Source organism: Cajanus cajan, chromosome 1, assembly GCF_000230855.2.
Source record: "Cajanus cajan strain Asha chromosome 1, NIPB_CcT2T_4, whole genome shotgun sequence".
NCBI lineage: Eukaryota > Viridiplantae > Streptophyta > Magnoliopsida > Fabales > Fabaceae > Cajanus > Cajanus cajan.
The window spans coordinates 11922452-11940908 of record NC_138517.1 but is presented as its reverse complement, the minus strand read 5'-3'; the positions used below and the strand labels follow the sequence as shown (position 1 = coordinate 11940908).

The 18457-nt window shown below is 29.8% G+C and overlaps 3 long non-coding RNA genes across 3 annotated transcripts; 2 read left to right on the top strand and 1 right to left on the bottom strand.

Moving 5' to 3' along the window:
• The first annotated feature begins 2050 nt into the window (after positions 1–2050).
• LOC145958276 (uncharacterized) lies at positions 2051–4079 on the top strand. The gene is made up of 3 exons (XR_014433994.1): positions 2051–2552; positions 2969–3002; positions 3938–4079. It is a non-coding gene; the product is annotated as an uncharacterized LOC145958276 (long non-coding RNA).
• Positions 4080–4220: 141 nt separating this feature from the next.
• On the bottom strand, positions 4221–6165 carry LOC145958275 (uncharacterized). Its single transcript, XR_014433993.1, has 2 exons — positions 5451–6165; positions 4221–4535 (listed from the first exon to the last, which is right to left on the bottom strand). It is a non-coding gene; the product is annotated as an uncharacterized LOC145958275 (long non-coding RNA).
• Positions 6166–11221: 5056 nt separating this feature from the next.
• Positions 11222–17279, top strand: LOC145958274 (uncharacterized). The gene is made up of 3 exons (XR_014433992.1): positions 11222–11842; positions 12715–16069; positions 16942–17279. It is a non-coding gene; the product is annotated as an uncharacterized LOC145958274 (long non-coding RNA).
• Positions 17280–18457: the final 1178 nt, after the last annotated feature.

The window sequence follows — 18457 nt, the reverse complement described above, 5'->3', positions numbered from 1 at the left end:
TTCTTTGTTCAATCATTGAACGTCATGTTGGATGCTTATTGAATAAGTATAATTAAGGTTTTTTTTTTTTTATCACGACAAGTGCTTAATTTTATACATACAAATATATGAAAAATGGCATAAGTTCCATTAAAATAAATTGTTTTTCCAATAAAACTTCTTTAATGAAAACTAACTTCGACCTCAAATAGTTAATTTAACTGAGTATATGAATTTAGTTAAAATTTCTTATTTTATAAGTAGAAATTAATTGGTTGAAAATGTTCCTTTAATTAATATGATTTATTATCTATATATATATATATATATATATATATATATATATAATATTTTTAAAATAATAAAATAGGAAAAATATCTAAATAATTATTACGAAACCTTAGTGTTAGTAGTGATAGTTATTTAGAGTTTCTTTCTATGCAGCTGTTATAAAAGCTTAAATTTTAGTAACAATCATTTAGATACTCTTTCTATTTTATCATTATAAAGATCTTATAAAAAAATATTAAATATTTTCTAATAAAAATTGGAAAAACTTAAAATCATTATTTGATCCTGTACCAAATAATTTTTATAAAGATATTACTAATATACTAAATATTTTTATTAAAATTATAAATAAAATTATTAACAATAATCATTCAGATCTTCTTCTTATTTTATTATTATGAAGATCTTATTAAAATATTAAATATTTTAAAATAATAATGATGATAATGATAATAATAATAAAGTTATTAATAATAGTTGTTTTTGAATGTTATTCGTATATTTAATTATTATAATATGTTAAGGTTATAAATGATAATTATTTAGATCTCCTTCTTAATTAGTTATTGTGAAAATCTTACTAAATATTGATTATTTTTTAAGATTTATCTGTGAAAACAACAATATAAAAGAATATATGTGTATACGTATCTATTTATGTGTGTATGTATGTATGTATTTGGTATTTTTTCTATTTAAGAAAAAATTGAAATATTTATTTTAATTTTATATTATTTGCATAATATATTTTTATAATATTTTTATAGTTTTATCATATTTTTCTCTCTCCATATCAACTATTTTTATGCTATACTTGTTTGTATTCTGTTTTTATTTTATTCTCATTGGTATAAAGAAAAATTGTACAAATACAAATTCTCTTTATCTTAAATTTTTTAACTGATAGTGAAATGTCTATTATACATTATTCACTTTTTTTTTTCTTGAAAATGCTTATTTAGAAATAATTAAAGAGTGTATATCTAATTCTATTATTAAGAGAGGGAAAAAAATAAAGTGGTATCAGGTCAACTCAGCCTAATTTGGAAGGGCAATAGTCTATGAATCAAGACTTAAAATGAGACGATAAATAAATAAAGTTTACGCCATTTTAATGTGAGGAGAAAAAAACTTTCAATTCTTTTGACTTCGTCTAAATTCTAGTTCATTCAAATATTAAGTTCATGAAAAATTCAATTTTCCAAAAAAATAAATAAACAAACCACGATTCACATTCAATCTCCAATCTCTACTAGTTTCCCATATTTAATAATTGGGATCGTATAAAGATAATTAAAAGTATTTTTTATTTTTTATTAAAAAAATTAAATTCATTAGTTGATACTTCTTGTTTTACCTTTTCATGTGATAACTTATTGGATGTTGAATTAGATAGTTTTTCTCCCTTAACAAATATTTTATGAACGAACCTAAATATTTATTATGTATAACTAATATATTTATAATTATTGCAATTTTGGTTTTCTCATAATCAAGATCGTTACAAGTTTTAAAAATCATATTGATTATTAAATTAGTTAGAATAATGGGTTAATTGGTCAAAGATCAAACATATACATTATTAATTGAATTTGCATGGCTTAATTTCTATTTTTTTTTAATTATTTATTTTATACTTGTAAATTTTAATAAAATTCATATCATAAAGAAATAAGAAAAATTATGGTCAATATAATGCTAATAGAGCAATCAAATTATAGAATAGTTAAGACGCATAAATTAATATCTAATTAAATATTAATTTTAAATTAAAATATATTATATAAATACCCCTTTAGGATAATAAGTTAGTGAATTACTTTTTTACAATGGGAGTTAGGGGTGTGCAAAAAAACCGAACCGAACCGAATTGTTTAAAATTAAACCGAACCGATCCAGAAAATAACCGATCCAAATATAAATTATCCGAACCGAACTGGTTTAAAAAAACCAATTAACCAAACTACTTTATTTAAAACGGTTCGGATCATACCCTTTAAAAAACCATTTTAACCAAACCAGTTTCTTTTCTACCAAGTACCAACTGCTCCAAACTCGTGCTCCAGCCTCCAGCTCCTAGCGACATCTTCTACCGTTTTACGCGGTGCACTGCACTCTTTTGAGTTCTTTGCATAGTTGCATTGCAGGTTCATTATACAAAATCCCTAGAAATCCCTTCTTAATTTGTTGTCTCTTCTTCGCACTCCTTTTTCTCTCTTTCGAGGGTTTCTTCCTAATTTGCAGGTTCATTAATTTGTTGTCTAAAGTTCTCAACTATTCCGGTGAGTTCATCGATTCTCCCCGTTTTTTCTTCGATTGGGGTGTTTGGGTGATGGGTTTTGGTTTTAGTTCAGTTCTTTATTTTTTCTAAAACTGTATAATTTTCTCCTCTTAACTTTATTTCATTGTTGATTCTCCATGAGCTTTATGCTTTCCCCCTTTTTTGTTCCTTTATTATTTTCACATCCTCTGTTTTTTTAAAGAAGGGGTTGGTGTATGTGTGTGTGAGAATCTTAAAGATGAATGTATAATGCTATGTAATTAGCATTTGGAGAGGGATATTGGTATGCAGTTAGCATTTGTATAACATTGCACATAAGAATATGCTACTTCTATCTTTGAATTTTACAAATATATAATTTTTTTGAGGGTTTTAGTGTATTAGCTTCTAATGAAATGTAAATATGATGGATTGCAGGTGTTCCATGTATTGATTGGCTCTTCTAATTTGGGTTAGTTGCATTTTACTTTAGACGATCAACTATATTCTTACTTTTATGGTTAATTTAAGCCTTTCAGCTTTTCATAGTTTGCTACAATATATGAGCCCATTCTGATATTTTATCTATTGCTTGTTATAATTGATAAATGATTGGGTTTATTAGATAGATTTGGTACATGACTATTAATGCCTTGTCTAAGATGGCTATAGCTCTAGTGTTAGTGTTACTCTAATTGTAGTTTTACCAGGAACTTAACATTGCTTGGGCCTTGGTTAGCATTCTTTAGCTTGTTGGTAGACTTATAGTGTGTTTGTATAACACCCAAGAATCAATTCTACCCCCACAAAATCATGGCAATACCATGACAAAGTAGAAGCAACTATTTGTTGTTTTAATTAATTACTTATCACCATGAAGCTAATACAAACACAATATTAATTAATTGGTTTGTTAATTGATGGCTGCTTTTTTAATCTTTATTTAATTTTCCCACAATTGTTTTCTTTGCTTAATGCTGAGTTGGCCTTTGTCAAGTTTTCAAGTGTTGGTTTATGCTTTTCTGTTACAATTTGCATGCATTTAGCTGTTTTCTCTAGAATCTGGATACCTGGTTCCTTCTTTCTTCCATCATTCATTCCACTCGGTAGCTTTTGTCTCTTACCTTAAATTTCATTGATGTCAATGTTCTATTTGAGCTTTCATTTATTAATAATAAAGAAACAGAAGAAGAATTAGAATTAGTCTCACTATACCTTTTGTTTGTGTTTGGGGCGTTAACGAATATATCTTAACTAGGAATGCATTGTGCATTGGCTTCATAATTTATTTTGGTTTGGTCATTTTTGGCATCATGTATTGTATGTTCCTTTGTTACTATTTTAGATAAATGTGTTTGGAATGTTTGAGAACATCTCATTTTTCTCTAATTTTTGTTCTATGTTTAGGTTTCATCATTTAGAGTGACAGAGAATAGCTACCAAGAATAGCAGCGTATTATTTTGTGAAGATGGTACTAGGATTAAGATCAAAGAGTAGAAAAAGTGTCTCAATCCAAGTTCAATACATCATCCATGTTCAGGAGATCAAGCCGTGGCCCCCTTCACAATCACTGAGGTCTGTTCAATCGGTAGTGTGACACCCTCTACCCCAACATAATTACAATAGATATAAACCATCTATATATAAATTCTTTCTTAGTCTAATATAAAATAATTATCTCAAGTATCATTGGGTAAAAGATGCACATTCATAATTTTCAACTGTAAGTATCAAATTGTCAAGAAATAATAAAATAAAGATTATAGATTAATCCCAGTAAAGGTGGCAGGGCCTCCTAGTTAGGAATTAACTTATAATCTTTTAGTAAAATTATAATATGACAAAAATACACACTTTCAACATAAATAACATAAAAATTACAAAAGAAAAATAATAATAATTTAACAATAAGTCTAGCTAATCCCGATGTCACATCTTATCAGAGCGAAACCCAAACAGAAGCCTAAGCTTCACCACCAACATCCTTAGCCTCATGCTAATTATCTGCATCATAATTTAAATATACACAAAAATGACAAGGGAGTGAGAAACTTCTCACTCAGTTGCAGATATAGAAATAAAAGTTAAATAGCACACACACACGCAATATAATTCACATATATAATCAATCTCACATATATGCTTATGTATAATGATTTCCTTGACTTGACTCACTAATGTATGCATGTGGCGCCATACAGAAGTTGCAGAATTTATCACTGGTGACCCAAAGGTACACCTATCACTGGTGTTCATACACCTCGTTAGCATGTTACATCACTGGTGTCCCGAAGGCACACCTATCACTGGTGTTCATACACCTCGTTAGCATATCGTGGGTGACTCAAAGGTACACCTTGTTAGTCGTGGGTATGCGGCCTCAGCGGCACACCTGGAGTAATATGTGCATATGATGCATGTCATACATTCACAGACTCAACCTTTAGCATGTTACACATATCATATTCATATTTCATAATTAAGAATTATTTCAATAATCCAATTTAATAGTCCAATAGTCCAACAGTCCAAACAGTCCAACAGTCCAAACAGTCCAACAGTCCAACAGTCCAACAATCCAACAGTCCAGAGGTTGCTTAGGTATCATATTTTTCAATAATAATATATTAAGATCTTTTAAGTAAAGTAGGAAGCTTAAAAGGTAATATAAGATAATAAGGAGGCTCAGCCTTCCATTTAAATAATAGATTACAAATTTATAAATACTTAGGAGGCTTAGCCTTCCATTCAAATAACAGATTCTAATATGTAAATAAATAAGATATAAAACAAAACACATCAATAATACATATTCAAAGAAATAAACAACAGGTAAGGGATCGGGAGCCAATCCAACAAACAAACTATTTAACAATTATTCCCACACCCCCAAGCGAGGTTTCCCACTCCCCCCCTTACCTGGGTTTACAGAAATTTGGGCAGAATCTCCTCTCTTCTTTCTTTAAAAGGAATCGGAATTAGGGCAGAATCTCTTCCTCTTTCTCCTTAAACAAGGCACTAGAGCAGAACCTCCTTTTCTTTCTCCTTCTCTCTCTCTTACTTTCTCTCTCTATTTCTCCAGAATTTCCTTCTCTCTAGAATTCTAAATTTTTAAAACCTTAGGCCCCTATTTATAGAATTTTTGAAGTTACTATGCACTATGCACTATTCATTAAAATAATATTATAAATTACAATGCACTATGCACTATTCATTATTATATTCAAATTAATTAAAATTTTGAAACGGAAAGAATCCGCAGCCCACGTTTCAGTCGCCCCTTCACTGTGCAATTGCATAGTAAAATACTATTCATACATACGTATTCGTAAATAGTAAAATACGTATACGTAAATAGTAAAATACATAAATAAAATACTTATTCACATAATAAATACATAAAAAATATTTCTTTTCATTAAATAAAATTTGGGATGTTACAGGTAGTACTGCAATGGGAAAATGGTGATCAAATTTCTGGGTCTCTGGCATCCACAGCTGGCACTGGATGTCTTTATTTTTTCATGTTATAGTTTATTTTTTCAGTTCAAGAAGTTTATCATTTATCTGGCAAAAATTGTTCTCCAGCTGCTCAATCTTGTTGGTTTTGGAAGCCGTCAAATGAAATGAATGCACACATGATTGAAGAATGTATTATGTTGCAGTAATCAAATTGAAGTCTTTTCAAACTGGTTAATAAATCTGGTTCAAAAAATTGATTTAAAAAATCTGGTTCAAAAAACTGGTTAATAAATCTGGTTCAAAAATCTGGTTTAAAAAATCTGGTTCAAAAATCTGTTTTAAAAAAACTGGTTAATAAATCTGTTTTAAAAAAATCTGATTTAAAAAATCTGGTTCAAAAAATCTGGTTCAAAAAATCTGGTTCAAAAATCCATTTTAAAAAACTGATTTCAAAAAACCGGTTTTAAACCGGTTTTTATCCGATCCATTTTGGAAAATGGATTAATCCATAAATCTGGATCGAAATTGGTTCGAAACTGATCCATTAATTAGGTTCGGTTCAAAATCGGATCAGTAAACCGGATCGGATCGGAATTTACTAAACCAATCCATTTAAAAGCGGATCGGATCGGTTTGGATCGGTTTTTTAAAAAAACTGATCCATGCCCACCCCTAATGGGAGTTCACATATACATGTCTTTATGTTCGTAACATATTGTCTAATTTGGATTTTATAACGACCCTCCATGATCAATACACTTCGTAGAAATCCTCAAATAGTAATGGAATTATTCAAATGCTTAAGATTTTACACTCACTCTACATGAATATGCATACCATGATGTGTATATAAGTATAAAAGTAGCTAAGAAACAACTTTATAAGTATATACCATATATGTACAACCATCCAATATAAAAAATAATATAGAATCTTAAGTGTCAATCAAGCACGACTATACAAACTACACACAATAGCAACACCATCAACAAAAATCATGCCCCTACCAATAGCAGCTCCTCATACCTAGTCCTGATATGCTCTCACAGAATATATGATCATCGTAGTCCAAATCACCATAGAAATAGAAAAGGGTATGCTAGAGTTTGAAAACATGTATATATATAGAAAACAATCATATAATATAAAACCTCACTCCACAATCATACATGAAAGCTACAACATTCCAAACAAACATATATCTCATTTAAACCATGTCACACAAGACATCAATAATGTATATGAACACACCACAACACACATCAAATGCAACATATCAACTAAGGCGTCGTCACGCATTCAGCTACAGAGATCTACTAACAACATGAATAGTCTAAATGATTGCCATCCTAGCGAACCAACCCAATCATTTTCATGTTTGAAGTGTTAGCTCGATTATAGCAAAATGGGATACCAATCCCTCTTTTGGTTTCTCAGGTCTTATCACTTACACTAGGAAAGTTTGATTCCAACGTCAGGAATAGTACAATTGGGTATAGGCTTACCATAACCTTGGCATGCATTACCAAGTCACTTAGAACTCTCCCACTGATTATCATCAAGGAACCACACAACCTTTTTAGGTACTTGGTTAAGGGTTGTAGCCCTTGACCCTTTACCTTACTCAACCAGTAACTAATTTCTTAGAGGAGACTCAACATACCTCAAAACCTTCTCCAAGAGATACATCTACTCAAGGAAGGTTTTCCAAACAATGGCCTACCCGAGCACCACTTTAAGATACCCTATATGGGATCTTCAATTTTCAATATAATTTTCTCTCCTCAAGTCTTAAGTTAGCCATCATGCTTTAATATCACACAACATTCTCAACATTTACACCTCATCATCCATCTATTATATATATCACATCCAGTCAATGCATATAGAGATCAACAATATCAATTATTATAACATACCAATGCTTAACACCTCAATCAAGAATATCATACCAATGCTTAACAATTCATTCAATAATAACATATCAATGTTCCACAATTCATTCAACAATAGTATATCAATCATACATAGCATGCCAATGCTTATTATCATTTCAGCTACACAAAGATAGCACATCAATACTTATTATCATCATCCTACATCATACAACATGTAATAGACACAAGTTTTCTATTCATGTTCACCAAATTCACCCATCACGCAACATGTATCAACATATAATTTATCAAAATCACTTATTGTATAATGAAAATCTTCACATAAAACAATGCATAGGAAGTTCTACTACTCCAATAATACTAATCCTTATCTCATATGAAAGATAATAAGATTTTCTACAACTTTCATGAAGAACTTGAGTTCTAATTCCACCATTTACCATGTTGAAAATTGTAAAAAAAAAATCACAAGAATTTGCCTAAATCTTGAAAGCTTGACTTTTATTCACTAAAAAGGTCATAACTAGGGTTCTAGACCTCCTTTTTGAGTTATTCTAAAGTCATTGGAAAGCTAACATCCAAGGCTACAACTTTCATGAAGACTTCAATGTTAGATTTTTGCCACCCCAGTTCTCCCCATGGCAACAATGCTCAACCATGGCTTAAGTGCTAGATCTCTGCCAGCCCAATTTTCCCCATGGCTGTAGCGCTCAAATATGGCTACAGCATTGAATCTTGACTATCGTAATTTTTCCCATGACTATAGTGCTCAATTGTAGTTACAGCGTTGGGTGCAGATTTTTCTACATTTTCATGGTTCTTCCTTCATTTATCACTTGCTCTTAACAATTTTTCTCCCTAAACACCATCTACAACTCATTTTCACTACTAGATTCATACATATAACTCATAAATTTCACAAAACACCTCATGCATCCATTAAAGCACCAAGATCACTCACTTTTGCTCAACTCATTCAAGAACACCCACAACCCCAAATAACATGCAATCTACTTAACCAACTCAACCACAAATCACATCTTTGGTGATGATCCAAACACATGTAACTCAAAATGTAGCAATGATTCAAGTTCTGTCTTCCCTTACCTCAATTCTGAGCTAAACCGAGGAAGGTGAAGGAGAAGAAAGGAGAACCCCGAGCTTCTGAGCTCCTCACGACCTCAATCCTATGAATCTTAGCTTAAGCTTCCAATTAGACACTCCCCGCTACGAATCTTACACTCTAAGAGAACCTAGAAAGAAGAAAGGAAGAAGAATTAAAGCTTCTCTCTCTTGATCTTTCTCTCTGAGATTTTTAAAGAACAAGAGATTATGAGCCCTGTTCAAAGTAAAATCCTTATATGTTCTTCCTCTTAGGATCAATTGAACCTCTGGCCAAAGACCCTCACAACCTACCCAATGTTATAGATTTATATCCTATGATTTTTCTTTTAATCATCTCTCAAAAGACCTCTTACCAATAAAAGACTTTGTGTGTATATAAAATCATGTTTGTCCTCTTGTTCAAACAATGTGAATGCCAACAATCCTCTCCTCAAACAAAGGACCATAGTTTTTTCCCTTTTTCAGTACAAGTCATCAATCCATGAGCATATCTAATGGTGACTCATAAAGCTTAAACATGCTCTAAATACTTGTATCAGTCCACGAGTATATCCAATAGTGATCCATAAGGCTCAATCATGCTTTAAATACCCAAATCCACTTGTCAAATCCATCATACTTGTTTGAGTTGGTTAACTAGTCAAACAAACAACTCTAATACCAATTGTTATGCATCAGGGGGTTTCCACACACATATACACATATCTCCACATTAGTAAGATATTATCCATTTTAGACATAAGTCTTCATGATTTTGCTTTTGGTTATCACCCAAAAGGTCTTTTACCACACTACTAGAAAAATTAATATTTGTGACGAATTTTGTGACGGAAAAAATAGCATCGCTAATAGTGACGTATTTTGTGAGGGAATTTTAAGTTTTGTGACGAACAAGAATTTATTGACTTTTGTGACGGATTTTGTGACGGAAAATATTCCGTCTCTAAAAATCCGTCACAAATTTCGTCACTGAATCAAAAAAAAAATATTTGTAACGGATTTTGTGACGGAAAAATTTTCGTCTCTAAAAATCCGTCACAAATTTCATCACTAAATAAAAAAAAATGTTTGTGACGGATTTTGTGACGGAATGAACTTCGTCTCTAAAAAATCCGTCACAAATTTCGTCACTAAAATGAAAAAATTTAGTGACGGATTGTTCCCTCTCAAAATTCCGTCACAAATAGGTTAAAATATTTTGTGAAAAAAATTGTGACAAATTGTTCCCTCTCAAAATATTAAATTTTATTTATGAAACTTTTATATTTAAGAATTATGCATAATTAAAGAAAATATGTTAAATTTTTTTTAAAAAAATAATAAAATTAAAAATATTTTATTTCATTAAAGGACTGAAAAAATTATGAAATTCATTTAATTAAATAAAAAATTGTCAATTTTGAACCTAAGAAACTAAGACATTCATTAAAAATATTTAAAAAAAAGCTTGTGAAATTAAAAAAAAAAAAAAAAAAGAATATTAATTTAATTTTGGCTTAATTACATTTTTGATCTCTCAAGTATTGTAATTGTGCAATTTTGATCCCTAAGATTTTAATTGGATAATTTTAGTCCCTAAAGAATTGTAATTGTGCAATTTTAGTTGTTTAATTTTTAATTGAACAATTTTAGTCCCTCAAAAATCATAATTGTGCAATTTGAATCTCTCCCATTAAAAATTTAATAATTTTAAAATTTTAATATATATATATATATATATATATATAATAATTTAAAATTATACAATTATTTGCTTATTTAAGTTAACATATACTATAATTTTTATTAATGTAACAAATGATATATATTTATTATTACTAAATAAATAAAATTTATATATTATTAATAATTTAATATTTCTAATAAATTAATATCAATAATATTTTTAGTATATTTATAGATAAATTGATAATTTGATAAATATAACTTAGTATATATTAATATACTTTTACAAAAATATAAATATAGTAGATAAGATATGTATATTTATATTTTTGTAAAAGTATATTAATATATAATAAGTTATATTTATCAAATTATTAGTTTATGTATAAATATACTAATAATATTATTGATATTAATTTATGAATAATAATAAAAATATAATATATATATATATATATATATATATATATATATTTTATGTATTTATTAATAATAAATATATATCATTTGTGTGATGTAACATCTCAAATTTTATTTAATGAAAAGAAATTTTTTTTTATGTATTTATTATGTGAATAAGTATTTTATTTACGTATTTTACTATTTATGTATACGTATTTTACTATTTACGAATACGTATGTATGAATAGTATTTTACTATTCATATGAATAGTAATTTTGAAAAAACGTAAGCGCTTACGCAAGACTCAAATTATTTATATGAATAGTATTTTACTATTCATGAATAGTAATTATATTATTATTTTAATGAATAGTATTTTACTATGCAATTGCACAGTAAAGGGGCGGCTGAAACGTGGGCTGCGGATTCTTTCCGTTTCAAAATTTTAATTAATTTGAATATTTTAATGAATAGTGCATAGTGCATAGTAACTTATAATATTATTTTAATGAATAGTGCATAGTGCATAGTAACTTCAAAATTTCTATAAATAGGGACCTAAGGATTTTGAAAATTCATAACTAGAGAGAAGAAAAGTTTAGAGAGAAGGAATTCTAGAGAGATAGAAAGAGAAAATAAGAGAGAAGGTTCTGCCTAGGTTGTGAAAAGAGGAGGAGAATAGAGAAGGTTCTGCTCTAGTTCCGGTTCCAGTTTAAGGAGAAAGAGAGGAGATTCTGCCCAAATTCCTATTTATCCAGGTAAGGGGGGAGTGGGAAACCTTGCTTGGGGGTGTAGAAATAATTGTTAAATAGTCTGTTTGTTGGATTGGCTCCCGATCCCTTGCCTGTTGTTTATTTCTTTGAATATGTATTATTGATGTGTTTTGTTTATTTACATATTAGAATCTGTTATTTGAATGGAAGGCTAAGCCTCCTAAGTATTTATAAATTTGTAATCTATTATTTAAATGGAAGGCTGAGCCTCCTTATTATCTTATATTACCTTTTAAGCTTCCTACTTTACTTAAAAGATCTTAATATATTATTATTGAAAAATATGATACCTAAGCAACCTCTGGACTGTTGGATTGTTGGACTGTTGGACTATTGGACTGTTTGGACTGTTGGACTGTTTGGACTGTTGGACTATTGGACTATTAAATTGGATTATTGAAATAATTCTTAATTATGAAATATGAATATGATATGTGTAACATGCTAAAGGTTGAGTCTGTGAATGTATGACATGCATCATATGCACATATTACTCCAGGTGTGCCGCTGAGGCCGCATACCCACGACTAACAAGGTGTACCTTTGGGTCACCCACGATATGCTAACGAGGTGTATGAACACCAATGATAGGTGTACCTTAGGGTCACCGACAATTGTATAGGTGTGCCTTCGGGTCACCAGTGATGAATTCTGCAACTTCCGTATGGCGCCACATGCATACATTAGTGAGTCAAGTCAAGAAAATCATTATACATAAGCATATATGTGAGATTGATTATATATGTGGATTATATTGCGTGTGTGTGTGCTATTTAACTTTTATTTCTATATCTGCAACTGAGTGAGAAGTTTCTCACTCCCTTGTCATTTTTGTGTATATTTAAATTATGATGCAGATAATTAGCATGAGGCTGAGGATGTTGGTGGTGAAGCTTAGGCTTCTGTTTGGGTTTCGCTCTGATAGGATGTGACATCGGGATTAGCTAGACTTATTGTTAAATTATTATTATTTTTCTTTTGTAATTTTTATGTTATTTATGTTGAAAGTGTGTATTTTTGTCATATTATAATTTTACTAAAAGATTATAAGTTAATTCCTAACTAGGAGGCTCTGCCACCTTTACTGGGATTAATCTATAATCTTTATTTTATTATTTCTTGACAATTTGATACTTACAGTTGAAAATTATGAATGTGCATCTTTTACCCAATGATACTTGAGATAATTATTTTATATTAGACTAAGAAAGAATTTATATATAGATGGTTTATATCTATTGTAATTATGTTGGGGTAGAGGGTGTAACATTTAGTGGTATCAGAGCGAGTCGATTTTATCAACCGTGTGTGTTATGTGCTTATCATGACTCTGTTGTGTACTCTGACTATGTCTTGTTTGTTGTGTACTATGATGATGATGTTCGTCCTGTGTTGATATTGTTGAGTTTGAGATTGTTAAGTTAGTTTGTAATCAGAGGAATGATAATCATGATAGTGTTAGCCAACTCGAATTATTAGAACCTTGGATGGGAGGTGATATATTGAGTGTACTAAGAGTTTATGATTGGTGAAGTTTCTGACATCTATAGTTGTAGCAGGTTGAATCTAAAGGTGGTTGTCTCTTTGGTGAGAGATCGAAATGATGTTAATTCCCTTAAGTGTTATTATTGGTATGTTAATTATTTATGGTTTAGGTAGCATGTGAGTTGTTTTGATTGAGAAAAGTAAGGAGAGACTTGAATGAGAAATTAAGTAGTGAATTTGGAAAAAAATTGAGGTATTTTGTGGCATTAGATATATTGATACATTATTGCTATTTGGTGTCGAAAATATTTTCATTATAGTTTGTTATGATAGTATGAGTATTATATCGACAAAATTTATATTTTGAGGTCTTTATGAAGAATATGGCTTTAGATATTATCTTTTCAATAGAACTAGGATAAGATGAAACAAAAATCTAGAACTTCAAGTTATGACTGCCTTGGTGATTAGAAATTTAGTAAGCATTGAATTTATTAGTGGTGATATTTGAATCTTTAGCTAAAGAGATGATCTCTTGGAAATCTTATGTCTTCATAAAGAGTTGTAGCTTATTCACTTAACTTTCGTTTGAGATAGGTTTGAAATCACTTGGATGAATACAACTCGGTTTGTCAGGTAGATATATGCTAACTATATGATTCTATGGTTGAGGTATTTAGTGATCATAAGAACCTTAAATATATTTTGACCAAAGGGGTTGAATACGAGATAAAAGAAATAGTTGAAATTTCTTAAGGAGTAAAATTTTGATCTTATTATTTGGCTAAAGCCATTGTGGTGATTGATGTTTTGAGGAAATCTTTATCTTTCATTATGATTAGAGAGATGAATCTTTTTGGCTTAAATTAGAAATTTAAGTTTGGATTATAAGGTTACTTCTAGTATTGTGAGATTAAGTATGAATAGCGAATGGATTGTTGAAGAAAATTATAGGAGCATAATTAGTTGATTTATTTTGGTAACAAGTTATAAGGCTATAGGTTAAGGTGATGGATATGATTATGACTTGGGTGAAGATGAAATGGTGAAACTTGAAAACTGATATGGATACCGAGTGTACATTATGCTTAGGTACCTGATCTTTAGAATTGATCATAGAAGAGTTTGAATTGGTTGTAGATAGAGTAGTAAAATTAATGATCTGATATGTGTATCTAATGCTTAGGTGTTGATGTTGTGGCAAATATCTGGATTACCATGATAACCAAATTATTATTTTGATGATTTAAGGATTGAATTTGATTGCAGAATTTAGAAACTTATGCTTGATGTGTAAGATTACCCTAGTAGCATTGAATTATTTATGTTGGAAGTAACTATCAGATTAATAGATAAGATTAGAGGAACTAGGAGTTAGATCCTTTATTAGTGACCCAAATAAGCAAGAGATTAGAAAGGACACAGTTGGATGTTTAGTTATAAAACTTGAAAGGACATAAGAGTACTCTTAACATTTATTTAGGAGTTACTAAAATGTATCAGAGTGGCGCAAGGGAAGCGTGATGGTCTAATATGGAAAGCGAAGTAAAGAACTTGAATCAAGGTATGGAGAGTGAGTTTAAATTTGGAGTGGATGGAGTTTTGAGATTTAAGGATAAGTTGTGCATTCCTAGTGTGCTAGAATTTAATAAAGCAATCCTAGAAGAAGGTCATAAGAGTATCTTTAGTATCCATTCAGAAACTACTAAGATGTACCAAAATCTTAAGAAGATATTTTGTGATCTAAGATGAAGAGAAGAGTAAAGCAATTGTATATTTATGGTTAGCATACTAGAAGTTTTTAAGAATCTTGTAGCACTTAGATGCTCCATTTTGGAAGTAAGATGGTGAATAGATAGACCCTAGTGGAAGATTTGTCTAAGACGCTTAAGAAATTGATTTTGTTTGTGTTTAAGTGGATAAATTCGTCAAGATCTTTCCTTAAGCAAATCCTTTGAGGAAATTGATAAAAGTTGTACATCAACAAGGTAGTGATGTTGCATAAGAATTAGAAGTAAGAATGCAAAGAGTTTACCATTGCAAAAATTTCGGGGACGAAATTTCTAAAAGGAGGGGAGAATTGTAACATCTCAAATTTTATTTAATGAAAAGAAATTTTTTTTTATGTATTTATTATGTGAATAAGTATTTTATTTACGTATTTTACTATTTATGTATACGTATTTTACTATTTACGAATACGTATGTATGAATAGTATTTTACTATTCATATGAATAGTAATTTTGAAAAAACGTAAGCGCTTACGCAAGACTCAAATTATTTGTATGAATAGTATTTTACTATTCATGAATAGTAATTATATTATTATTTTAATGAATAGTATTTTACTATGCAATTGCACAGTAAAGGGGCGGCTGAAACGTGGGCTGCGGATTCTTTCCGTTTCAAAATTTTAATTAATTTGAATATTTTAATGAATAGTGCATAGTGCATAGTAACTTATAATATTATTTTAATGAATAGTGCATAGTGCATAGTAACTTCAAAATTTCTATAAATAGGGACCTAAGGATTTTGAAAATTCATAACTAGAGAGAAGAAAAGTTTAGAGAGAAGGAATTCTAGAGAGATAGAAAGAGAAAATAAGAGAGAAGGTTCTGCCTAGGTTGTGAAAAGAGGAGGAGAATAGAGAAGGTTCTGCTCTAGTTCCGGTTCCAGTTTAAGGAGAAAGAGAGGAGATTCTGCCCAAATTCCTATTTATCCAGGTAAGGGGGGAGTGGGAAACCTTGCTTGGGGGTGTAGAAATAATTGTTAAATAGTCTGTTTGTTGGATTGGCTCCCGATCCCTTGCCTGTTGTTTATTTCTTTGAATATGTATTATTGATGTGTTTTGTTTATTTACATATTAGAATCTGTTATTTGAATGGAAGGCTAAGCCTCCTAAGTATTTATAAATTTGTAATCTATTATTTAAATGGAAGGCTGAGCCTCCTTATTATCTTATATTACCTTTTAAGCTTCCTACTTTACTTAAAAGATCTTAATATATTATTATTGAAAAATATGATACCTAAGCAACCTCTGGACTGTTGGATTGTTGGACTGTTGGACTATTGGACTGTTTGGACTGTTGGACTGTTTGGACTGTTGGACTATTGGACTATTAAATTGGATTATTGAAATAATTCTTAATTATGAAATATGAATATGATATGTGTAACATGCTAAAGGTTGAGTCTGTGAATGTATGACATGCATCATATGCACATATTACTCCAGGTGTGCCGCTGAGGCCGCATACCCACGACTAACAAGGTGTACCTTTGGGTCACCCACGATATGCTAACGAGGTGTATGAACACCAATGATAGGTGTACCTTAGGGTCACCGACAATTGTATAGGTGTGCCTTCGGGTCACCAGTGATGAATTCTGCAACTTCCGTATGGCGCCACATGCATACATTAGTGAGTCAAGTCAAGAAAATCATTATACATAAGCATATATGTGAGATTGATTATATATGTGGATTATATTGCGTGTGTGTGTGCTATTTAACTTTTATTTCTATATCTGCAACTGAGTGAGAAGTTTCTCACTCCCTTGTCATTTTTGTGTATATTTAAATTATGATGCAGATAATTAGCATGAGGCTGAGGATGTTGGTGGTGAAGCTTAGGCTTCTGTTTGGGTTTCGCTCTGATAGGATGTGACATCGGGATTAGCTAGACTTATTGTTAAATTATTATTATTTTTCTTTTGTAATTTTTATGTTATTTATGTTGAAAGTGTGTATTTTTGTCATATTATAATTTTACTAAAAGATTATAAGTTAATTCCTAACTAGGAGGCTCTGCCACCTTTACTGGGATTAATCTATAATCTTTATTTTATTATTTCTTGACAATTTGATACTTACAGTTGAAAATTATGAATGTGCATCTTTTACCCAATGATACTTGAGATAATTATTTTATATTAGACTAAGAAAGAATTTATATATAGATGGTTTATATCTATTGTAATTATGTTGGGGTAGAGGGTGTAACATGTGACACCCTCTACTCCACATACCATAACACAAATAACAAAAATTGAATAACATAATCTTTTTCATAATTGAAATACCAAACATGTTTAATTCAAATCAAAACTCATGTATTTGTGGAATTAAATAGATATTCATACATCTCACGCAACAAGGAATACAACAGAACAATCAAAAAGCAAAATATAAAGTTGCATAATTTATTTGTTTCTCTCAGGGTTCTCTTAAGAACCCACAGAGTACTCTAATCCATACAATAAACATCATACTCATATAATTGTCTCTTACAATTGCATTCCCTTATGGTGTGTTTGGATGAGTAATTTTACAAATTCAAGGAATTTGAAATTCTTGGTATTTGAATTACTTTGATTTCAATTTCTATCATTGTTAAAATATTTTGTTTAGATAAGTCAATTCAATTTTTTTTTAAATTTTAAATTGTTAATTTGGATATGATAATTTGATTCTATCATGATAAAATTGCTTTTAAAAATATATTTATATGTTGAGATTTTTAAATAAAATTTTATAAAAAAAATGTTAACTAATTTTTAAATATTTAATAATTTTAAAAATTAATTTAGATAATATTTAATAATTTTTAAAGTATTTTTGAATATTCAATAATTAAAAATATGAAGATATAAGATAAAATATATAAGCGAAATAAGGGGAAAAAATATGAGGAATTTCAAATTCTTACATTTTTGGGAGAATTTGAAATTCTATTATTTCAAAGAATTTCACAAATGCTTGGAATTCAAATTCTTTGTAAATTCTCCATCCAAACAAAGTATTTCACCTCAAAAATTTAAAATTCTTCAAACAAATGAATTACCCCATTAAAATTCCTCATCCAAACATACTCTTAGGTTTCTCATAGGAACCATAGAGATATTAAAATTATACATTTATATTTAAATATAAGAAAAACAACAAAAAGAAGCATGTATAACCAGAACGGCCCGTTCTGAAACCAGAACGGCCCGTTCTGAAACCAGAACGGTCCGTTCTGAAACCAGAACGGTCCGTTCTGAAACCAGAACGGTCCGTTCTGAAACCAGAACGACCCGTTCTTAAACCAGAACGGCGCGTTCTGGAAT